The sequence below is a fragment of the Meleagris gallopavo genome, chromosome 4 (genome assembly GCF_905368555.1).
Source record: "Meleagris gallopavo chromosome 4, MGAL_WU_HG_1.1, whole genome shotgun sequence".
Classification (NCBI taxonomy): Eukaryota; Metazoa; Chordata; class Aves; order Galliformes; family Phasianidae; genus Meleagris; species Meleagris gallopavo.
This window is the reverse complement of record NC_139407.1, coordinates 26,653,563-26,678,493: the sequence shown is the minus strand read 5'-3', so window position 1 is coordinate 26,678,493 and position 24,931 is coordinate 26,653,563. Positions and strand designations below refer to the sequence as shown.

Sequence of the window (24,931 nt, the reverse complement as noted above, 5' to 3'; positions counted from 1 at the left end):
CTGGTGAAACAACCACCAAGAGCAGCCAGGTTCCCATCAGGAGCTGGTTAGGCAGCAATAGCCCATAGCTGTAGCCAGGGCAGAACAGGGCCGGCCCCCCCCATAGGGCACACCTGTGGGTCATCTCATGGATCAGTGCCAAAGAGAGACCGTGGTCCTGAGCTGGTGGGTATCCAGCCCACCTTTACTTTTCTAGATGTCACCTGCAGCTCACATGGGTGCTTTTTTAGAAGAGAGAGCTCAAGGTGGGGATATGGAAGTGCCCAAGAGAACAAGCCAGACTCAAGTCTGCTTGGGCAGCATAACCTACCACTGTAATACCTTATGATCTATAGCTCGGCCAGTAGATCTGGATTTGGTTCATGGACATCTAGCATTGCTCTGAAACTAGAAAGGAAGAATGAGTTCTCCTTTCCAAGAGTTTATCATAAGCCCAGCTGAGGTCAGGGATTTCTCACTACAGGATGTTGAAAGTTGCTTTTTTCCCCTCACTTTGATTTCATAGCACATGAATAACTTTTTTTAAACTGTGAGCAAAAACCACAGTAATGTTAAAAAAAATGCGGAACATCTTTTCATGCTTTTTTCCCCCCGAAAAAAGTCTAGAGCCCAAGTGTCCAACCTTTCAGCTTGCCTGGGCCACACTGTGTGAAGAGAAATTGTCTTAAGCCACATATAAAATAGATAATGTTTTTAATGTACGTAATGTATGTACTTATTTTTAAATATACTTTTTATTAAAGCATAAAAAAACATAAAACTAATGGGTTGGACACGTACAATCTAGAGAGATTTTTTCAGTTCACAAAGGAGGAATTTGGCCCAGTTTCCTTGCAAATAAAATGCTGGGTTGAAAGCATGTTTATATCCCCGCTCACAAGTAGCACACAAGCAGCAGGATCACAGGGTTGATGCAGTATGGAATCCCTTTTCTAAACAGAAAAGAAGCATCCAGCAGAGTTGTTGAAGACTAGATAAAACAAACAAATCATTAAGGTGGAATCGAGTTAACACAGAGCAAGAATAGAAGAACAATAATAAAAAAAGTGAATTGCTTTATAAATGTCAAAACTCGGGAAACTAACTGTTTAAACAACATTATTTCTTTTTAGTCACTTGTTCATGGAAAGTGTTAACAAACTGAAGCTGTTCTTTTTTGACGCCCATATGAACTAGATCACATCTTAGATGGCAGCTGTGCTAATTCATCCATGCCAGGAGTCTGTCTGATGAGATGATAGCAAGCGGCTTTCAAAATTCCTACAGCTGTGCTGGTTTTGCACAGGAACCTCGGCACAAGTCTCCCCAAAGGGAGAAGAATTACCAGGGTTTTGTGGTACTAAAAAAAAGCCAACAGAAATCTCTATCAAGTAACTTCCAACACCTAATAATTCATGGGGATATTTTCCAATGTGCATTTATACAGTACTTGGACATTATGCTGACATGGCAGCACCTTTCCAGCACACCAGGAAACTTTCTAATAGCTTAAGAATCACAGACACACAGAATGGTTGGGTTGAAAAGAACCCTAAAAGCCCTCGCAGCCCCAACCTCCTGCGGCTGCCCCCACCAGCTCAGGCTGCCCAAGGCCCCATCCAACCTGGCCTTGAGCACCTCCAGGGATGGGGCATCCACCACATCTCTGGGCACCCCCTTACCATTTTAATTGCTCTGTCTCAGAAATGTTTTATCTGCTTTGTTTTGGTTTTATCTATTTTTTTTACCACAGTTTGTTTACCAAATGGACACATGTAAGACATTCCATATGGCTTAGCTTCCTTTTGACAAACATGCAGAAGCGCTAAATATTCAGGTTATTTGAAATCACCCTTACAGAAAGTTACCTGAAAATCACTGAGCTTTTAAAGCTGACATGGTGTAAGTGAACACAGCACCGTGTGGCTGCTAATGAAACTGTATGCGATGCTGCCTGTGCAAATGAGACGCCTATCATCACCAGAGAGGCATTCCATACATTCCATCATAAATAATTAAGATGAACCTGCTTTCCTTGGCCCACTGAAGGAAGGTAATACCATTTGTCTCGGGTCTGTGGAGTTTTCATTTCCCTTCAGTGCAGCTTTTTGGAGCTGATAAATACATTGCACCAAAACAATCACCTGATGATCACTCCGGCAAACAAACCGTCTCTTACACCCAAATCTCCCAGGCAGGGACTGTAATTACTATCACAGTCTGTGTGACACAAAATTATGTAGTAACAAATGGCAACTGCTCACTGGGACGGATGTGGATCAGTAGACAAAAGGAGAGGATGAACGAATTGAAACCTGTAACTGTTCAGAGAGGCAGTGGGAGGATAAGCACAGAAACACATTTAGGATTCAGTTCTCCAGGGAGGGTTTGTTAGCAGAGACACACTCCCACTCAGCACACAAAACCAGGTTGCCACAGTGCTTTTCAGTGCAGTTGTCTTGTGCAATCATAGCCTCCTGCAACACTGTTCCCAATTCTAGCACGTCAGGGCAACATTTCTGCACATGCGTTAGCATTTCTGAGCAGGCATCTGTTGCGCACTCCCGAAACGTTTGTATTCCTCTAATGTGGGCATTTCTGAACATTCTTCCACAGCATGAATGGGAAATGTGACCTTCTCAGATATAGACACTCCACCGTGATGCACCCCGCTGAGAAATTCTAGCTATCACAAGATAGTACCATAACAATGTGACATTGAATATTTGGGTAGGTAACTATTTCCACTGCCTTCTTCTTCGTGCTAATCAGCATATGCTCCACTTTCAACAAATTCTTCTTTTTGCTTTTTCCACCTGTCTGCTCCCAGACATTTCTAGCCCATGGTTTGTATAGTTTTCCATGCAACCAAAGCAGTAAAACATTTGCCATACCTTCAGGTGCCAGTTAACCTTACTGAACATCCACTGGTAGAACTCAGAAGAGCAGAGTGGACCAAATGAAATGGCTGATATGAAATGGCTGATATTCACCTGGATTCCTGAGCTGAAGACAAGAAACCTCATTTGGCTGCAAAGCTGCAGTTCACATGATTATTTCTGCTTATTTCCTCCTACTTCCGCTTTTTGTTTTCCTTTCCTACTTCTGTTTTCTACTTCTCTCTACTTCATGTTTCAGGTCGTGTTTCAGATGGGTGCTATGTGTGAGGTAAAGCCAGCCCAGTAACGGGATTGCATATGTGTCACGCACATGCTCCTTCACTGAACAAAACTGAAATATTAGAAGCAAATTAATGATAACATTCACCATTAGATCTCAAAGCTGAGGCTGTAATTACTGTTTTGTTGACTAAAACCTAAAAAGTATAAAGGACAGAGTGATTTGACCTACACTTAATGCAGCGGTAGAAATTGGAGTGTGATGCTCAATGAATTGGTAACTGTAGTTACACAGCAGCTGCCATCTGACCCAAGGCTCCTATTTAAAATTTAAATACTGTTTAACATATATCCCAGAGATGTCAGTTTTGATGTAGTGGGTTCTTTCCAGGTGTTAAGAATAAACTCCCACTACGGGAACTTTTCCTCGTTGTCGTGGTGGGTGAAATTCAGCCTTGAGCTGCACCAGTCGGATGCACTCTCTCTTAATCATCCTGCTTCCTCCTGCTTACAGCACACATCATTTCACATGTGCTCTTTCCAGAGTTCACCCCAAAACTTCCATCTCTACATTTCCAGGATCCATACTACACATAACTCTTGCTTATCCAAATGTTTCCGTGTCTCCTTCTCTCGGTACATTTGGTCTCTGCTACACAACCTCTTCCCTAGGGCAGATTTTGTCACAGTCAAGAACCATGCTGTGCAAACTGCAATTACTTAAAGGATGAAAAACATTTTTGTGAGTGTTTTGAGGCTAAATTGCTGCAAAGTCCTCCAATATCACTGCATCATCCAAGAACCCCCAAAGAGAGGACACAGCTTAAAATGATGTGGGGGATGATTCCACCCTCTAAATGGTTTACCTTTCTCTCTTTCTGGTTTTCTTTCTTCTGTCCCTTAGGATTGTCTAACACCGGGATGCAGTTTCTTCACCGATGCTGCAGAGCTGGGAAAATAAAATAAAAAAATAACCAAACAGGTGAGTGTAAGCTGAGTTTTCAGGCTTCATCACCTCCCTGCCTACGTGCAAGGCTAGTCCTGGCCCAAGATGAGCAGCCTTCCAGAGCACCTGCTTGTTCCCATTTACCAGCCATTTCAGATGGGATGTGCCATGAGCACCCTGCTCCACCACATCTCACCAAAGCAGGTGAAATTTTAGCAAAGAGCCCAATCAGACTCCTCCTGCAGCTTATGTCACGGGAGGACAGTAATTAGCAGCATTCAAATCAAGCGAAACCTATTTTAATACTTAAAAGGTGTTACCTTTAAACAGACACTTCACTAGCAACATGGGAAATCCTTCTGCTCCCAAAATCGACATGCACCTCTGCTTCTGCTGCTTAGCATAATCTGAAGGCAGCTCGTTCATTCCTTTTGTCCTCCGAGCCATAAGTCTAGAAAGGAAAAAAAAAAGTTTTATAGTCTGATGGAGGAAGTTGGGAATCAAGATAGTGTGTTTTGTTCTGAAATAAAAAACGAGAAGTTTTCTGAGCATGCACCTATGGAGAACCTTAATAACAGAAGAGTGAGGGAGGAATAGTTTCTAGTCCACAGCCTAGAAACAATTTGCTATGAGATTATTTTAAGTTTGCTAAGTCTTCCCTATCAAACTGGCAAATTTATCCACATTTTGTACACAGAAATGAGCCTAATGTAGTTGTGGAACTGCTCCAACACATATGCATCCCAAACCAACCAGAAACTCCCCAAACCAAGCACTTTCTGTCTTTGTTCAGCCAAACACAGCTTATTTCTGTGATTCTGAAATCTCTCTCTTTTTTTTTTTTTTTTTTTTAATACCTAGACTTCAATGAAGATCACAGGCTTGGGTTTCAAATCTTGGAAGCATCTAGAGAAGGGAAGAGAAAAAAAAAAGGCCAACACAGTTGGCAGTTTGGGTGGTATTAAAAAAAAAAAAGAGTATTCAGGCAGAGCGTAGTGAGAATAGTGGTTTGGAAATACAACCCTAAAGGAAGAGTCTCCAGAGAAACAATGGGAAAGGAATAAATAAAAAGAAAGTTATAAATTCATCTATTTGCTCTTCCCTGACCCTTGCTTTTACTCCTCTTCACAGCAACTACCCTGGGAAAGGCACAATGCCTTCCCCTGTCACAATATTGAGAAAAATTGAAATGGGGAAGAAAGACCACCAGATGCTTTATTGTCTTAGGCGTTTCCACATAATTAGCTGGGAATAAAGGTCCTCTGCATGGTTTCATTGCGCTGAATGAACTTGGATATTGCTACACAGTAGTGTGTTTTATGATTCATGCTCTGTTATCCAGTGGCTTTTTGAAAACTGCCAGCTACTTTATCACTGACGGCCAAGCCTGGGCCTGGAACTTAAAATGCAGCAATGCAAAGTTAACTGTGCATGACAGATGTCCATGAAATTGTTTAACACACGCACGCATGCACACCCCACACACACACAGCTCTGTCTCCAGCCCCTCTCTCTCTCTCACTGCGAGGTCAATGTCGCAACAAAATAGAAATAATAGAAATAAAACCCAGTTACCGCAAAAGAAATCCCTGTGTGCTCCCAAAGTGGCCATGAGCAGCAGCCCCCCGAGCTCTCCCTCTGGTCAGGAAACTCAGGGTTGAGGGCTCAGGGTTGTAAAGTTCTCCCGGGCTTCTCAGAACCTGCAAAGTTGTACTCTGGGAGCACTACCTCCATGAAAGAGATCCATGGGGCCTAACTGCCTCCCTTAACACCTCATTCTACATTGATCTCTGTGGCAGAGGTCCACAGGGTCTCCCAGGTTCCACATGTGGAACCCACCCTGAGGGCAAACCCAGCCAATGTCATGGCGACATCCTGCAAGAGGGGCCCAGGAAAATGCCAGAAGCAGCATGTCTGTCCACTGGCCGCGCGTGGGAAGCTGCTGGTGCTGGTGTCATCTCTTGGGAAGCACGGGTGTCTCCAACCTGCTTGTCAAGCCCCATGGCACCAAGTGGGAGGAGGGCAAGCATATCCCTCTCCTTTCTTTGCCTTCCATGAACAGCTCTATTGATTGCAATTGGGTTATTAGCATGGGAAGGTGGTACCGAATGTGAATGGAAGTGACAGCAGCGAGGCAAAAGAAAGAGAATGGTGAATTGGCTCCCCCCAGAAAGAGAGGGGAGAAGCCCCCTGACCCTGCCTGGACTTGCTTTGTATTCTGGGATGGACGAGCCCTGGCCCTGCTGGCTGCTCTGATGGGCAGGGAACAAATCCTGAGAACCCCACGTACACACTGCCAACCGAGGAACGTAGAGTGGGATGGATCTGTCCCACCACAGAAATCACCTGCAATAAATGAAACACGCAGAAAGAAAATTCAACTAAGATACAAGACAGAGAAGGATTGGGTCCCCATTTCCTTATGTTGAAACAAATACTTTCTGCTGACTTCATGTAATTTTGCAAAGGAAGCAAAAATACTGCTACAAGGGACGCTGGGCCCTACTGGCCTAACTTACTCTGCTTTGAGATTTGGTTTTGTGCACGGTGCCCAGCCTGCAGCAAGGTAAATACAATCCCACCCCTCCAAGTGAGCCAGAGCTCGGTGGGACTCCGACGGTCTGCATGCCCGCCCAGGCGTGGGGGTGCACGCGGCCGGTGGGTGGCCCGCTCAACATTTTGGTGGATGTTTCATTCCCACCCCTTTTACTACGACCCTGGTCAGGCCACTTTTATGCCAGTGACAGCTTCATGAAGCACAAAACATGGAGCAATACATGGCATGAAATTGGCAACAAAGCCGAGCAAAAGAAGGAACAATTCTCTGGCAGGATGTGATCACAGTATGGCTGATTGGATCTGGAAGCAGATGCCAGCAGCGGGTATTGTCCTGGTGACTGAAAAGACATGACCCCCGAGGTACAGAAGACAACGAGGCCCTCCTTATGAACCACAGGGGGAGGGGAGAGGAGGTGAAACCAATGAATAAATCAGGCGATGGAAACAGGGGAGAAAAGAAAATGCTAAAGAGGACTTTTATGGGGAGCGGGGCAGCTCAATGCGCAATAGCTCTACCTCCCCAGCTAGCTGAACACTTTCTCAGACAATGGCTTTTTAACAGATGGGAGCCCTGCTGAAAGGGGCCAAGTTGTGTGCGGTTGAGAATCCCTGTTTGTTTAGTCTGCAGCTCGGGCAGGTGTCTGCAGAAAGGCGATCCAGCAGGTTAAGTGTCTCAGAGGCATTTAACACAGGCGAGCCGGCGTATGGAGGAGGACTGGTTTCACAGGCAGGGCTCTGATCTTGTTAGACTTGTGTGTGAAGCCCTGGGGATGGAGAGGAAAAAAGCAACCTCTTTTTTCCTTTTCTTTTAAGGACAGATTTTCTCGTGCTGTGGCAATCAGGCCCTAGCAATAAACCCTGCTGGTGAGGCCGTCTCATTTCACAGATACTGACAGGGCATGAAACATCACAGCTTGCAATGTCACAACTCTGTGCTCCTGCGGGCGTTCGATCCTTTTCCCCTTCTCTTACAATACGTTTGAAAATCCAGCTGCTAACAGTACTGCTTTCTGAATGGGCTGCTTCATCTATTTCTGTGTTCACCAGAGGTCCTTGAAATTCCTCTCACACATCTCCTGACCTCAGCGATAGGGAATTATCCTCTGCAGTAAGAGAGATGTTGCCGTTCTGGTTGATTATGGCTGATGTCTCACTGAAAGAGCAGGGGATCCCACCAACATTTCCCTTGCATGGTGAGAGATGGAACTGATTGTACAGACTGGCCCTTTGCTCTCTTTGTCCAGCATCCAAGTGTTTGCTGATACACTCCTTAGCACCCACAATGGGAGAGTTTTCTTGCAAGATTCTATCCAAAATGGTCAAGTTGTAACAGAATGGCCCGTGCCAGGAACGCAAAGCATGACGACTAAAGTAGGAAAGAAAAATAGTCAGCATTATGCCTTATGATTATGTCACCTCCTCTCACACTGAACCACAACAATCGCTGTAACCCTGAATTTCATAAAACCATAGAATTTTTAAGGTTGGAAAAGACCACAAAGATTACCTAGTCCAACCATCAACCCACCATGCCCACTACGTCCCTCAGTGCCACACCTCCACGGTTCTTGCACACTTCCAGAGATGGTGATTCCCTCTCTTCCCTGGGTGTTCCACCACTTCAAACAACCAAAGGAGAGGGCAAAGGGCCACCACCAAATGAAGCTATGTCCGATCCATATGGTGATGGTCTTGGTTCCTACATGCCTGCCCAGTGAGACGGTCATCCTAGTCAAGGCATTTCGAGTTCCTCTTTTACCGATTCCTATGCTGTCTTGCTGCCTTACTTGCCCTAAAGATTCTCCATTATCATGGTTCACAGTGAGCATAAGAATGTTGCTCTTACTCTATTAGAGCACCCTCCAGAGAACAAATAGGTATCATTAATTTTAGGGGCTGGAGGTAGCATTGTGATTGCATTACTCAACCAGTGCATTTTGGCCCCAGGGCCCTTTCTTGTACACCTCCAGGTCTGTTTTTTATTAAAAGAGGGAAAGGAAAGCTCAGTTCCTATATGGATGGTGCTGCTGCATGGCTACCGAGCCCACTCATAAGAAATCTGCAAAAACATTTCAAAGCAATGCTCACTAAATCAAAAGCTTCATTTCCTCCTTTCTACTTAAAAATAAACAAAAACAAAAACAATCCTCTCTCCAGCTGAATTGCTTAAATGCTATAAAATATTAACCTCCACAGATTGTTACATATGCAATTCAATTTCTGATACCTATTTCCTGGCAACAAAACCAGGGTCTTCAACTGGCAGTCTAGACACAAAGGTCTTTCTAGATAATTTCCAGCCTGTAAAACCTTTGATTTGAATATTTTTGTTACAAAGTTAAGCATTCTTCTTCAAAGCATCTAAGGACAATGCTAATGCTCTTTCTGAATTTCCCTCTTCCCATTTAGTTATCTTTGTACTATTCATTTTTAGAGGCTTAGCGTGGAGTTTATGCGGCATTAGTATTCATAGGCACATGCTAATTTACTGGTATGTTCAGATACCTAAGTGGGTTTTTTCAAATGAAACAGAGGGGATTAGATCTAGATCACTTGCTCTGAAGAAAAGTTGTAACGAGCCTCAACTTTCTTTTCTTTTCAACACAGAATCAATTACGATAACAAAAGTTTGTATTCCACCCCCAAAAACACAAGCATTAATCTGCTGCAGTCCTGCAAAAAGGGAAAATAACATATCCTGCTTTGCCCCCCTCCTCCCTCCGCACGGCTCTCGGCACAGCGGCTGCAGCTGAGGGCAGGCAGCGATGCGGCTTTGCCCGGCTGCACTCAGCGGGGAGCAGCGTGTGCTCCTCGCCTGAGTTCCACGGGCACAGAAATGTGCTTTAAACCCGCACGTGTGGCTGAGAGAAACTCGTGCAAAAGCATTTTCTGGCTGTACTGCAGCATATTCAGCATATGGTTCGAGAGGAGCCACGCTGCATCTTTGACTCTGCTTTTCGCTTTGTAACTCAGATTTTGAATGCTACTACTCTTAAGTACATCAACATCTGAAAGTCAGCTCAAATGTTCATCGCTTTTTCCTGTATTTTCTGTTCGGAAACAAGAGAACTACCTTCTCCAAATCCAGTTATGTTGTGAATTTGATTTGGAATATGTAATCCTCCATGACAGAGTAATCAAGTTAAGCAGAGTGCGAGCAAACCCTTTGCTGCGCCTTCAGACCGCCGGGGCTTCGAGCCCGGCCCTCCCACCTCCACCCCAGCAGCCCTGTGTGCCTCTGGGCCGCAGCCATACAGCCATACAGCCACCGGCATCAGTGCTGTGCTTCTTCGGATGCCCTCCAGCGGCCGAGACAGCCATGCTGCCAGCTTTGCTGTGCTGCGGCAGCAGCAGAGAGCAGCCTGTGCAGTGGCACCTCCATGAAAAAAGCCCATTTCCTGAGGGCAAGGACTCACCCCCAACAAGCAATGCGTGTACAGCGCCCTGCGCTGCAAATGAAGGGGATTTGCAGGCAAAGCCGCTAGCTGTTCCACACCGTTGGCCTCTGCACTCTCGGGCATGCTTAGCTGTGTCCTCCTGTACCACCCAGAGACTTGTTCTCCCTTGAGAGTCTAAAATTATAGCTGTTGTTTGGCACCAAACTTGGAGAACTTGCCCTCCTGGAATGTAAATGTCTTGCAGCAAGCTGCAGCACAGTTCATTACATCGTGCACACACAAATAGGGGATACAAAATCTGATATTCCTGAGAGGATAATGAAGAATACTCTCTCTTTTGGTTTGCATCAGTTTGAAATACCTCTGCTTGCTTTTTCCAAGTACTGAAATAGTTAATCTTTAACCCTGTGTACATTCAGAGTAGCTCCCCATTGACCTCAGCTGTTGAAATCACTGTATGGCAGTGCTATCTGAAGCAGATCTTCCAAACAATACTCGTCACTCATCTTTCCATTAGAATCATAGAGTCACTGAGGTTGGAAAAGACCACTAGAATCACTTCAGCCAACCACGAACCCATACCCATCATGCCCACTAACCACATTCCTCAGTGCCACGTCTCCATGGATCCTGAACACCTGCCACCTCCCCTGGGGAGCCTGTTCCAATGTGCCACCACTCTTCCTGGGAAGAAGTTTTTCCTAACATCCAGAACCTTCCCTGGCACAACTTAAAGCTACTACCTGTCATCCTATTGCTGTCACCTGGGAGAAGAGGCTGACCCCACCTTGCCACAATCTCCTTTCAGGCAGTTGTAGAATGCGATAAGGTCTCCCCTGAGCCTCCTGATCTTTAGAGTGAAAAACTGCAGTTCCTTCAGTCACTCCCCATAAGACCCTAATGTGCTCCAGACCCTGCACGGCTCTGTTGCCCTTCTCTGAACACCCTCCAGGGCTTCAATACCTTTCCAATTTGAAATTTCCAAACTGCATGTGTTGATACTTCACACAGTATTTGGGCATCTGACTCAGAAGAGCTTCCCTGGGGCAGATGTGAACAGGTAGGTTGAAGAAGAAAAGCAGGTCCTGAGTGCATGCCACTGCCCTCCTGCTTCCAGGAGTCCTCTTCAGCAGCTGTGGGTTTCCCGCAGGCTTTGCATTGCTTTGGCCTCTGCCTATGCAAGGCTCAGAATGCCCTGAACGCATGTTGGCCCTTTTGTAAACTGGTTTAGGAAGGCAGAGTGCTTGATAGATTGGGGCATCCAATGCTGCTTGTTTAGCAAGGAATGCTCTCTTAATTTCTTATTGTTGTGCATAAGATTTAGTGCAGATCCTTTAATTTAAATGTCAGAATGTGAGCAGTAATTTATTTCCATAAAATGAAAAGCAATAAAGTCAAATATATTAAGCTCTGGCTGTGAGAGCTCAGATTATACAATTTATAATTGTTTAAAAAAAAAAAAAAAACCAACAGCAAAAAACTACACCACAAAGGATGAGTTATTGTCACTCACTTAAGCATTTGATTCAGGGCTGGTGAAAGCAGCCACAAGAGAAAAAAAAAAAAAGAAAAGAGGAAGAAAGAAGAGCAGGAGGAGCCAAAGTATGTGGGATACCAAAAGATCCTTATGGCCAGCACTGCCAGCTGCACAGCCCAGGGCCCTGCCTCTGTGCAAGCTGTAGGATGCCGGCATTCTCCGTAACTGCTTCTTACCTTTGTTATTGTCACTAGTAATTAAGACATTGAAAGCTCCTAGTTCAGACTGTAGTGCAGGGTGACCGGCCTTGCAGCCTTTCCTCATCTCACGCCAAGAATCAACAGGCAACTTGGACCTCAATTTGTGCATTATGCCCTTAAAATTACATTCTCTGGTGCCTGATGAAATATAGAAGGGAACAAGACTCTTTTTTTCTGAGTAGCAGAGAAGATCGTTTTTCAGTCCCCAGCACCTGAAACAGCAGAGACCTGGTCCTCTCTATAAACCACTGCTGATAAACTCACAATCACAATGTGAAGGGGGATTCAGGTGATGATTACCTGAGCCAAATCAAAAAGGACTACACATAGAAGCAAAGGTGAATGATGAAAACACGTGTTTCTGAAGGCAGGGTGGTACTGCAGCTGCCAGCTGCACCAGGACTCAAGAAGGTACAGCTCTAATCCCTGCTCTGTCAAGCCATCTCCAATATAACCATCAGTAATGGGGAATATCTAAAATTAGCCTTGCAAAACCTTGGCTTCGGAGGAAGTCTGCAGACACTGAAAAGCACATTATAATCCTGTCCTTTCTTCCTTCAAATGTACAGTCCTCACTGTCAGTATTTAAGGGACACATGAGCCAGGTCTGAGGACAAAATCGCCAGAAACAGCCTTCCAAAATTCTGCCATACACCACAGCCAGAGAAATTACAGAGACCAACAGCAGCCACTGAGGCTGAAATAAAGAACCCAAATTCTGGGGGCAGCACATCTTCTGCTAAGCCTCCCCACATCCGTGCCTTCTGCTTCTTTTCAGGAAAGCAAACCACAAACCTTCCCAGCTCTCCATGGTCATTGGAGCTGGCTTGTGCCAGTACAATGTGTTATTATTTTGGGACAGAGTGGCTGGAAAGCTGCACAGAGGAAAAGAATCTGGGGGTGTTAGTTGTCAGCTGGCTGAACATGAGCCAGCAGTGTGCCCAGGTGGCAAAAAAGGCCAATGGCATCCTGGCTTGTGTCAGAAATATTGCAACCAACATAAGCAGGGAGATGATTACAGAATCACAGAATCACAGAATTGTAGGGGTTGGAAGGGACCTCTAGAGATCATCGAGACCAACCCCCCTGCCAAAGCATTAAAAATGCTCTTACCCCTTTGGACAAAGCTCTGGTGAGGCCACATCTCAAGTGCTGTGTTCAAGAAAGACATGAAGGCCCTGGAGCATTTCCATAGAAGGGAACGGAACTGTGCAGGATCTGGAGCGCATAAGGGTCTTATGAGGAGCAGCCGAGGGAGCTGTGATCGTTCACTCTGAAGAAGAGGATGCTCAGAGGAGACTTTATGGCTCTCTATGACTCCCTGAGAAGAGTCTGTGGCAAGGTGGGTGGGGGTCTGCCTCTTATCCCAGGTAACAGCAATAGGATGACAGGTAATTTAAGTTGCACAGGGGAAGGTTCAGATTGGATATTAGGAAACATCTGTTCTCAGGAAGAGTGGTGGTGCATTGGAACGGGCTCCCCAGGGAGGTGGTAGAGTCACCATCCCTTGAGGTGTTCAAGAACCATGGAGATGTGGCACTGAGGGACACGATCAGTGGGCATGGTGGAGATAGGTTGGTGATTGGACTTGAGGATCCTACTGGTCTTTTCCAATCTCGATGGTTCTGTGATTCTATGATTCTATTTTTTGTCCTTTGACACAGCAGGGGCTGTTGCAGCAGAAAGGTAATTTGGCTGCAAGAAGGGTTTTGGCAGAACCTGGCTGCTCTACATTGAATGATGAAAACACATGTATCTGAAGGCAGGGTGGTACCGCTGTAAGAGTTTACAAGGACCTAGCATGGAGTGCTAAGTGTTGAGACCTACCTGGTTTCCTTGCAGTCTCCACCTCAAACAGGATGGAGAGCTTTCACAGCAGCTCCTCCAATACCACTTAATGCCATCACTCACAGGCTTCAATGAAGCCTGAATACCAGCATTCACCTCAGGCAGGGTGTACACACACCTCCTTTTTGCTAACTCCTAATGTATTCATTGCCTTATTTTCATACATGCTGATTGAATAGCGATTTATCCCTCCAGTGCGAGGCTGGTCCTTCCATACTAAATGTGAAATCTTTATTCCAACCAATGTCTAAATCATTGTTTTCTGGCGGCGCAGATCATGTGGCAGAGATTATTAATAGCTCTGGTCTCTACACCACTTGACACGGCGCTCCAGCTGTCATTCTGCTCCCTGGCTCGTATGATTCTTGCACTGGTGAAGTGCCAGGCTCGGGCCGAGCCCATCAGTCACTGTCAGGCGGCACCCGGTGATGAATAGCCCCGCAAGCGCTGTGGCGGGCCCAGCTCCCGTTCACACGCGCCTGACTTTCAGCAGCTCCGGCCCGCCAGCTGAGGCTGGGCCTGCCGAGGTGGGCTGCGGCGACCTGGAAAGAGCACCTCCCGCACCCCGGATTAGTTAAAAATGAAACAAATCCTAATGCGATCATGTCACTAATTATGCATTTAATTCAGTTATGAGGAGCTAATGGCTCCCTCAGTGACAGCTTTCACTGCTAAAAGGCAATTCATTCCTGAAACTGAGAAATCTAATTACACAAAATGCTTCGTCCTAATCCTTTCAAAGAATAATCTTATTTGTAGACATTAACATCCCAGATGCTGCTGCTGTTTGTCCATTATGACAGTGTTTGTCCTGAATAATGTATAAATAGCTCTTTCTGGACAGTTGCATGTCACTAAATCAATACAATTTGCTGCCTTCTGTTACATTAAGTCAGCCTGGGCAAGCTGGAGAAAATTAACCTTTTGTTTCCCACTCAAAAGGGCCTTTGAAATTAGAAACAAGAAAGGGTTGGAGGGCCTATGGGAATCATGAGATCTCTTTTTTTAAGCCCGCAAAAGCATTCAGCAGATCTGCAGATTGGTGATGGATCTGCCTTCCAAAATATTGGCGACACATTGCCAGGCAGCAGAGAAGGCACAAAAGGGAAAATGGTGCCTTCCTTTCTCATCTCTTCCTTAAACGTTTCACATTTCTTTTACCAAAGCAGTTTAATTACAGTAAACTCCCACTGTAGTGCTTTGTTGTCAAGGGAACAGTGCTGCTGCTGAGCTGTTCCTTACCAGTTGTCGTGGCACACACTGTGAGTAAGGTGAGTAACATCCCTGCTCTGCGGCTCTCTACACAAAAAGCCTTTCAAACAGATGAAAGATCCTACAGAATAAGATGTCTCCTCCTTATGTTGCATGCAACTGAAAAGACGAGCTGAAGATACACATCTTCAAACAGAAGTACCACCAAATTATAGAATTACTTTGGCTGGAGGAAACCTTAAAGACCATCTAGATCCAACCCCCCTGCCACGGGCAGGCTTGCCAACTTGTGACCGCTGACAACCACTAAATCAGGCTGCCCAGGATCCCAAATGTGGAGACAATTTCCATCTTGTAGCCTATTTATTTCGTACATCCTAACTGCCTTCATTTATTTCTCCCTACGTCTACTAAAAGAGTTCCAAACTTCCATGGGATATGCCAGTAGTAGCTCAAGAGACACTCTGAGGATTAATCAAATCTCATCCTTATGGAAGCCTCCAGAACTTATGGTTTGTAAATCATGAACCCAGGACCCACTGAAACCTCCCTCTCAGCCTTTGCTAGGCATTAGGAGGGTAACTGAGCAGTGCTCAGGGTGGAGGAGAGGGCTCTGTGTGAACTCATTACCAAACCCATTCTTCAATTCAAAGTAAGCACGAAGGATACGTACTCAATGTTCCACTATAAAGCTATTAGGAAACGAAGTTCTTGGAAAAAGTCCAGCACTAAGAAATTATGTCCAAGCTCTTTGCTGAGTAGCAGTGACACCTTTAGCTCTTATTTTCTCTCTGTGTGTCCATTCAGGCAGTCTAAGAGCAATGGCATTAATACACTGCCTTCCTGAAACAGCACGGAGGGAATTTGGCAAGCAGAAGGTCTGGGGGCAAACTACAAAGTGACCTGCTACCCAAAAAAGTGCAGAGAATGAGTGAGAAGACATCAAGGTTCTCAACTGTGATTTGGTATGCTGTTTGGGCTCTGACTACCACACAGATCTTCTTGCTGTACTCCCGTGATTTTCCACGGAGACAGCCAGATCTGCAGGGGCTGGGGGACATAGATACATGGTTATGTCAGGTCAGCACTTTCCACATGTACTAAATGTATTTAAAATATTCACTGTATCCATGTGAATATTTTTAGGGGGATTAATTGTTCAAATCTAAAAAGTTTATGCCACTCTAATGGACTACTAATGGAAGAAGCTTTTTAAAAAACCTCTGCATTGTTCTGAGCCCGGACTGTGACCCAGGCACCAGGTATAATACATACCAGTATCTATCTTATCCTGTGAAATTTAGATTGCAAATCCATTATGATAGAGTCTGTGTCTTTATGTATTGTGCACTGCTGAGCAAGCTCACAGAGCTCAATAAATAATAAATGGTAGGAACTTGACCTTGAATATTAAACGTGATCTGAACGATTCTTTGCCTGGGATTTCAGGATCCCTTTTCCCCCCAATAGCTTTGCCATGGGCAGCTGTGACAGAACAGAGAAGCTACCCCTGTATTCTTGTAGGGTTGGGTCTGATCCTGACCTGTTCCAGCTGTTTCACGTGCTGACAAAACAAGAGGAAAGGCACTATCCACTCTAGTGGCTGGTAGGGGATGCCAACACAGGCAGCTCACCACTGCCAACCTCATCTACGGAGTTCCCCGCTCCTGTCTGCATGGCAGACTTGTCTTGTGTGAGCTCACTCAGGCAGGAAACCACATATGTCAAATCATCTTGAGAATACTATTTCCCCTTGACCATCTCAAAAGTAATTCCTGCATTAGTTGAAGGAAGACAGTGATAAAATGCGCAAGAACCGTCTGTTGGCCACAGTGGTTACAGTCAGTGCCTGGAACCTCATTTGGAGAACAGGATATCGCAAGGTTACTAATTTATTGCTGGCAGTGAAGAGGCCACATAGAAAGGGCTTCCTTGCAGCTCTCATGATAAATAACAGTTCCCTCCCTGCTTAGTCAGGAACTAGTGCTTAGTGGTGGGTTTAGTTTTCATTTAATTAAACAATTCAGACACAGTCTCTGGTTTCTGGTAAGGAAAGACCACAGAAACTGGCAGATGCAGAGTTGGGAGGGAGAGGAGGCAAATCGTGATATATTTTCCTTCCCAAAGGAGTCATAGGTCTTCAGAAAACCCCATCATCACATAGACTGCCATGTCTTATGGCACAGACAACAGAGCTGGCCAGATGAGAGAACCATGTCCACTACTGCAGGTATGGAATTAGAGATCCAGAACAGAGAGGAAAGCATAGGTATGTAGATATGTATTACATCACCAAGTCTGTCTCCTGATTAAAAAAGGCACTGCAATTGTATCAACAGGAATAAGACAAAAATCTTTTGAATCACAGAATTGTTAAAGTTGAAAAAGACCACTAAGATCATTATGCAATAAGACCAATATTGCCCCCTAAATCATGTCCCTCAGTACTATATCCATCCTTTCCTAGAATACCTTCGGGGATGGTGACTCCATCATCTCCCTGGACAGCCTGTTCAGCGCTTGACCACTCTTTCTGAGAGAAAATGTTTCCTAGTATCCAACATGAACCTCCCCTGGTGCAACTTAAGGCCACTTCCTCTCATCCTATTGCTGGTTACACAGGAGCAGAAGCCAACCCACCACCTCACCACAACCTCCTTTCAGGTAGCTGTAGAGAGCAACAAGGTCTCCCTTGAGCCTCCTCTTCTCCAGACTGAACAATTCCATTTCCCTCAGTCACTACCCATGAGACTTGTGCTCCAGATCCTTCACAGCTCCACTGCCCTTCTCTACAAGCCTTTTGAGTTTCCAGTCAAGGAAAGAGCTGAACCCATTCTACCAAAGGGGAAAACACAGAGCAGCATCCTAGCAGGGCACACATGTGCCAAGGGATAAACAAGCCTGGGAACACAAGTTCCCGACCTTTTGCCTCAGGATGCTGTTCTTTTGTTTCCCAAGTGAGCTTTGGCTTTATCTAGTGTTATCATCAGGCATCTGAAATGAAAAATGAGCATCACAAAGCATTTCTCAACTAAGTCCTATTGTCACAATCTGGAATAGTTTCCAAGAGGAAAATCTATCACAATGCCATTTATGAAGGAAGTGATTAATATATTCTTTTGATATTCTAAAATACACCTATAGAAAGTGGGTGGGTACTGGCTACAGCACCATAGTTTTCACCTGTATTTTCATGTATTCTAGGTGTTTGGGGTTTTTTCTTTTTGCTGATTGTTTAGCAGTCAGCGAGAAGAAAATCACTGTAAACTCAACACTCCTTATGAGGATGGAACAAATAGCATCAGTTTCATAACTATTGACAAACTACAGAACCATGTAAGAACTACCTTTAAAATGTAAGTATATAAGTGTTATGTTACCACTTACCCAAGGATCAGAGCAACAACATATTCATTTCAGCTCAGAATAACAAGGTAACCTCAAGCAGCACTGAGAGGCTTTGTCCCCTGCAATGCTGTGTCTCAAAACATCAGAGGTAACTTCAGAAGTAGTTTGAGCAGCACCTGAAGAGTTAGAGGCTCAGGAAAGACAGCATCTAGCAGGCCACCATAAGCTCTGCTCTGCACTTAGCTCACTGCAACATTTGTGCCTGCCTGAGCAGGCCTGGGTGGTCAGGCAGAAAACACAGCTGAGCAGCAGGGCTCGGGCACCCCTCCATCACTGTCACTAAGTGAAACGGAGGACCCTTACATCATTTCATTTACTATTTCAATGATTACATAGATCATTGCCTTCTCATTGTTTCAGTGATAGATTTAATTAACTTCCAATTAATCACAGAGGGTGATATTTAATGCTCAGCCCTGCACCAAGCACAGTGTCACAGACCAAAGAATATATTTTGAAGGCTTCAATAATCACGAGGTCATGGAAGATAGATGTTGCCCACCAAAAAGAGAGAGAGAAAGAAGATAAATTTGTGCGTCTGCTCTGTTCTAGCTGAATGTTTTAGGATAATCGTTTCACATCCAAATTATAACTTTCCAAGAGGTCCATCCATGCTCAAAGCCAGATAAAAAGGAGGAAGCAGGGGGCAGGTAATAGGGTCATCTTAGAGACTCCATAGGGCTGTAATTCCTATCTGAAGGCAGCAGCATTTGCAGCTGCAGTGGTTAAAGCCCTGACAAATTAGAGGAATTTTCTGTTGGATGGAACTTTTTTTTTTTTTTTTTTTTTTTTTTTTTTTAAACTAAACCCAATCAATGACAAAAAGAAGGGTTTTGTCCCATTAGGAGTGATTACATGCAGCATAAACCCTAAATCTCATCCGCTGCCTTTCTAGTGGCAGAGTGTCAACGCCATGTGCCAGTGGCCTTTTAGAAGGGTTTCCTAAGGCCTCTGTTAGAAATAAAAAGAAATGCCTACAGGCACAATGCCTAACAGGACTAACCATTTGGTCTGAAAGAAAAGACAACAGCATTGAGATGAGGCAGTAACAAGAACCCAGAGAATCTGGAAGGACCAGAAAGAAAGAGGAAAACAGCTCTGGTTTGAAGAAGCCATGGGATTTGGGACGTTATCCATGAGATATGTCAAGAAGTCCCTGAGAAAGGGGAAGGCTCAGACAGAGAGGTCGGGCGGGCTGGGCAGGAATGCAGAAAGTCATGTATGTACTGAACTTGCCCTTGCTGTGATCATAGAATCACCAGGGTTGGAAAAGACCTCTAAGACCCCCAAGTCTAACCACCAACCCATCCCTACCATGTCTACTAACCATGTCTCTCAGTGCCACACCCATACGGCTGTTGAACTCCCCCAGGGACCAACCTCCACTACCTCCTTGGGCAGCCTGTGCCAGTACCTCATCACTCGTTCTGAGAAGAAGTTTTTCCTAATATCCAACTGGAACCTCCACTGGAGGCCAGCTCATCCTTGGTTGCTCACTCATGCTGGCTTCAGACCAAGCAGGCCCCTGCACCACTACTTTCCTCTCTGCCTACAGAGATACACTGTCTACTGCCAGCCTCAGCACCTGTCTTTCATTTGCACAAAGAGCCATGGGAGAGGACGAATGCTCCCAGATCCTTGTAACCAGCAAAACACCTAAGCCCTTCCTGTCTGGGGCAACTGTTCCACAGCATGTAGAGCAAAAGCAAATACAGCGAGAAAGAAAGAAGCAAATCCGTGCTTGTGGAGAAATCTTCCCGTAAGGACTTCTCCCATGGGGGCAGTCCTGGCCAACCTGACACTGCGATAGTAAATTCAGCAGTGTGCATGTGTGTGCATGTGCGAGTGGGACAGAGGCACAGCAGGAAAGCTTCTAACAAATGCAGAGTATGATTCTTCCCTTTCCTTTCCTATGGCTAATCTCTGAGTGCAAAGTAATTATCTTTCTCATGACTTTAAATCTCTCTCTCTGGTATATTCTTGCCTGTCCGACATGACTTTACAGCTCCTTCATCTGGCACACAGCTGGCATGCCTCACGGTGGATTCCTCTAAAGAGTGATTTAAAGTTGCTTTCCATCAGTGTAAAACTAATGAGCAAGAAACATCTTGACACATGGTAACTGTAAGCAACACACTTGGTCAGCTGTGCACAAGAAAGACACCCTCACTTAAGGCTTTCCAACTGTTCCCGTACAAGCACTCACAAAGCTCAAAGCTCAGGATGCTTATTTATTGGTATCTTCACTTACCCAGGTGTCTCTTTTCAGATAGACACTCCACATTTCCAATACGTCTTCCCATCTGGAAGCGCTGCTTCTCTCTCCCTCTGTTTCTAGAGATGCACACTGAAACTGATCAGAGTTTTAAATCACAGTACATGCTGACTGCTCTTAGTTTTGCAAAATAAAAATTTTAAAACAAGTTAAAAAAAAAAAATCAACCTGAAGCTTTTTCTGTAGCCCTGAGCACCAGGGTATCTCAGCACCCTGTTCCAACAGGATGAACACAGCCTGCTAGCTTCACCAGTGTGATCTTGGATTTACCTCAGCTGAACCAAAACACTGTGAAATTATTTCAGATTTACACAGGCATACATGAGAAGAGAGTTTTGACCCCATCCAATTTATTTTCATTTCTCCCCTGTGAAACAGAGAAGCCTGAGCATAAATGAAACCTCAAGCCAGTCTTTTCTAACACAAATAACTAAAGCTAGACACCAAGCAGGCTCAGGCCTTTAAAGATAAGCATCCCCATTTACTTTACCTCCACCTAAATAACAGTTTGTCGGCATTTCAAGGATTCGGCTCACTTGAAAGCTAGCTTCATATTTAGAACCTAGATGTGATTTTGTGGTCATTTTCAAAACCATGAATGTAACTGAGGTGATACTCACTATTGGAACTCAGTATTTAACAGCTGAGTGTTTGAAACTCCATGCTTCATGGCCACATTTTTCATAGCCAAAATTTAAAACACATTATCTGTAACATATTCTTTAAACACAAAATCATCTGTGGAGAGAGAATGTCTTCCTCTATGTAAGATCACTCGGCAAATTCTTGTGGAGTCCTAAGACTCTCTAAGGCAAATGTTTCTGTCTTACTTGAATATACATAAGGCAAGGCTTGTATGATTCCAGCCAGATGTAGTTGTGGGAAACAAAACAAACACCACAGAAAGAAGCCTTTGCTCACAAATGATCTAAAGATAAATGGAAGAACAACTTTTGTGCCTGAAAGTTTGTGTGCTTTTTCCAAAACATAACAGACTTCCTGGAAAGAGGATCCCAAGCCTGGAGGACCATGCTCTCCGAGCAGGCCAACATGAGCAAACCAACACCAAGCTCACAGACATTTTCTTTTCAATACTATCATTTATGAGTCCTTGGTCTACTTTATGCCTTCCTTCTCAGTGCATCCCGAACCTTAATTACAAGTAAATGCTTTATCTCTTTCTTGCAGATTAATACTTTGCTATTACCTTTGTTGTATCAACATGAGGTTTTCTTTCTTCTTTCTGCTCCCCAAAGAGCATTTCCCATTCCCAAAAACAATTCCCTGCCTCCTAGATCCGCACAGACAAATGGATCATCTTCTGCACTCCCCAACACCATGGGAAAAATGCTTGCTCTGTCTCCTGAAAGAACAACAGAGCTGATTGCAGAGCACAGTGACATACTTGAACTTCTCCCACTCTGTAACATCTCAGTCTATGCCAACCACAATGCTCACCACAAAATTGCCAAAGAAAAGCAAACAAAAATCAGTTCCTCCCCAATCTAGTCTTTCTGCTTCATTACAGGAAGCACTCCTCAAACGAAACTAAAATCAGTGCTGGGCAGAAATTAAATACGCAGGGAAAGTGAGGACAGGCATGTTAGCAAATGTGTGGGCACACACCCATGCACACCATGCTGTCCTGTTGTGTTGCTTTGTCACTGTACGGCTGACAACAGTCTAACAACAAGTCTGCTGTAGAGGAGCATCCTTCATTTCTCTCCTGGCCACAATCCCTCTGAAACACTGGAGAATCAACAGGCATTTCTACTACCACCCCAAAATACTTTCTGCACAAACACATCATGATACTCTAAAAATGAAGCAGGTATAAACCTACTTCCTAGCAAAATAGCATCACTGCTTGCTGGAGGACATGAGTGCTGGTTTGTACAAACTTGCAATCTCGGTTCGTGTAGGATAGCACTGGTGCAGTGCTGTTTCCTGGAGGCTGAGTGTCTGCTGTCTGGACTTGGCCTTGCTGATAGAAGTCTTGCTGCTTCCTTAAAAATACCCAGTGCTGGATACAGCAAATGCTGGAAAAGATGAATTGCTGGTCTGATTTAAAGCAGTTGTAAATCTTTCCAGCTGTCTACCTCTCCATTTACTTTCAGAGGTTATAAAACACCCAGGGATTGAGGAAGACATGTGTGAAGCTGAAGGTGCTTCTCCTCCTTGCAGTGAGGAGAAGCACCAGAGGTCCTAGGCAGCTGGATCCCACTAACCTTGAGAGCTTAGGACTCAATCTCTCCCTCTGCAGCTACCAGAATTCATCTCTTCTTTGGGTCAATGAAGTTAAAAGCTCACAAAGGATGCCAGGAAGAGACATGACAAGAAAGAGACAAGAAAAGAAGGATTTGATCCTTTAAGTAAAGACCAAATCATATATATCTGCAGTGCTGGAAAACTATTTTGGAAACATTCTTATACTGCCTTGAAAGAGACGACCACCAGACTCACATCCATTCTCAGCCCATCAGAGGTGCCCCTTTGGTCCCCACCCCTCATGGTGACTCAAGGTTACTCCACTTACAGTGTTTATTTTTGTATCCATGAGTACACATTGATGTGCCTCCAGACCACTGAGATGGAGCTTTTCAACATCCCCATCACCTTACATTAAAGTCCCTACAGTCTTGATAAGGTGCAATTTTGCTTGACTGCACCTTGCACCTCTACTGAATTAAGATTTCTTAACGCTGGTGCACTCACTGTAACAAAAAATTAAATATATTTCTATACATTCATGTGGCCACCCTCCCTAGCAAGTAACAAACAAGAGGGCATCTGTCGACAGCGTCTTGATGGATTTCAATCTTGCAACCTCTGCGTCTCTGCCTCTGACTGCATCAGCTTATTTGGCCTAATTAACCTGAGTTTTCCTTGCTCAACAGAAATCATCCCCATGAAAAAGACATAGCTTGCAGATTCTGAGAAGGGTTTTTCTGTTTTGAAATATGAATGAGAACATGCTCCAGGCCATCTGGCGCTGCCCTTAGTAAATTCCAAAATGGATTTATTACAAATTAAAAAGGAATTTTGGAAGTACATATTTTTCAGATCATTCTAGTGTCTACATATAGCTTGAGACTGCAGAAGTGTGGTGATGTGCAGTCAATATTCGAACAAAGGTTCCCCCCAAAAATCTTTCTCCACTTCTAATGATTAACCCTAAGGGCTGGGCTATTGGTGTTTGCCTGTAGCAGCAGATACCATGGCTTCTCAAAGACGGACTTGTTCTCACTGAAATAAGCATCACAAATAATTAATGTCTAGAAAGCATTTGCCACGTTTCAGTGAGGAATAGGTGTAACCATGAAAGAAGTCAGAAGGACCCACTTGCACAACTCAAAAAAATAGATTTTCATCCTAGCTGGGTTCTCTCACACCATCAGGCGATGCATTGCAGAGAACAGAGACCTCATTTACCACTGTCCAAAGCAACTTCAGACCTGGAAGCAGCATACCAAACACGTGCAACACTCAATACAATTGTTGTAAAGGCAAGAATTAGCCTGAGCATCATGAACATTAATGCAATTGCACTGCTAATGAGATCTGAGCAAGTAACTCCATATGGTGATGCACCAAACTATTTGGAGAGTTCAGCAGCACACACCAGTGTGACACAGCTATCCCTCATGGGATGCTCCTGGGACATTTGTTTCCTATACTTGCTTGTTGGAAATCTGCTTATTCAATGTAACCTGCCAGTCTAGCAGCAGGCACTGGGAGTTATCACCCAGTTCAATAACTGGGCAGGTTTGCTTCTTTGCTTGCCTGTTGTCAGGAGCAGAATTAGGCGTTTTAAGCAAAGGAGAGAAATAAGATGGTGGGAGAATGACCCTCCTACACTTTGTTGCTGCAGAAGCAAGAGATTTAAACTGGCAATTTTAAAAGCATAGCTCTGTTAAATAAATAATCCAAGAAATTGGGAAAGCTGATTTTCTAGTCAAAGAACAAACTCATTTCTGAGTAGTTTCGTTCACTTGGGAATAGTGCATATTTAATAGGAAAGAAATACCTACCAAAGCCCACATGCAAGATTTACATTCAACTGAATGAAAAGGAATACTGAAAAGAATTGCTACATTTTGGTGGAAATCTTCAGCTTTCAGTATTTGTGAATTTAGGAACACTTTAATTTTCAAAGAGCTTTCAGTGAGGCATGGCTATCCCCTAAAAAAAAAATGAAAAAGCAAACTTGCTGAAAAAAAAATTAATTTCCAGTGGTTCTGTTCTATTCCCTCAGGTCTTTAAAAATCTCAGATTGAAATGGATGAATATGCAAGTGCCACTTATTGATGGCCTCCCACAAGCAGTGAAATCCTTTGAAATCATTGTGGAGGTAATTGTAAAAGAAGTTATATGCATAAAATTACTTCTCTGGTGCAATACGGATCATAAATCAGTTCACAATCAATCTATCCACAACTATTTCAATCTA

The 24,931-nt window shown here is 44.3% G+C and overlaps 1 long non-coding RNA gene across 1 annotated transcript in view; it reads right to left on the bottom strand.

Annotated features, from left to right (window-relative positions):
• Positions 1 to 3,664: 3,664 nt before the first annotated feature.
• LOC109367219 (uncharacterized) overlaps positions 3,665 to 24,931 on the bottom strand; it is a 146,422-nt gene continuing 125,155 nt past the window's right edge. Inside the window, exons 4-5 of the long non-coding RNA XR_014882951.1 lie at positions 4,365 to 4,495; positions 3,665 to 4,047 (exon numbers count right to left, since the gene is read on the bottom strand). This is a non-coding gene — a long non-coding RNA (uncharacterized LOC109367219). The remainder of the gene's footprint in view (positions 4,048 to 4,364; positions 4,496 to 24,931) is intronic.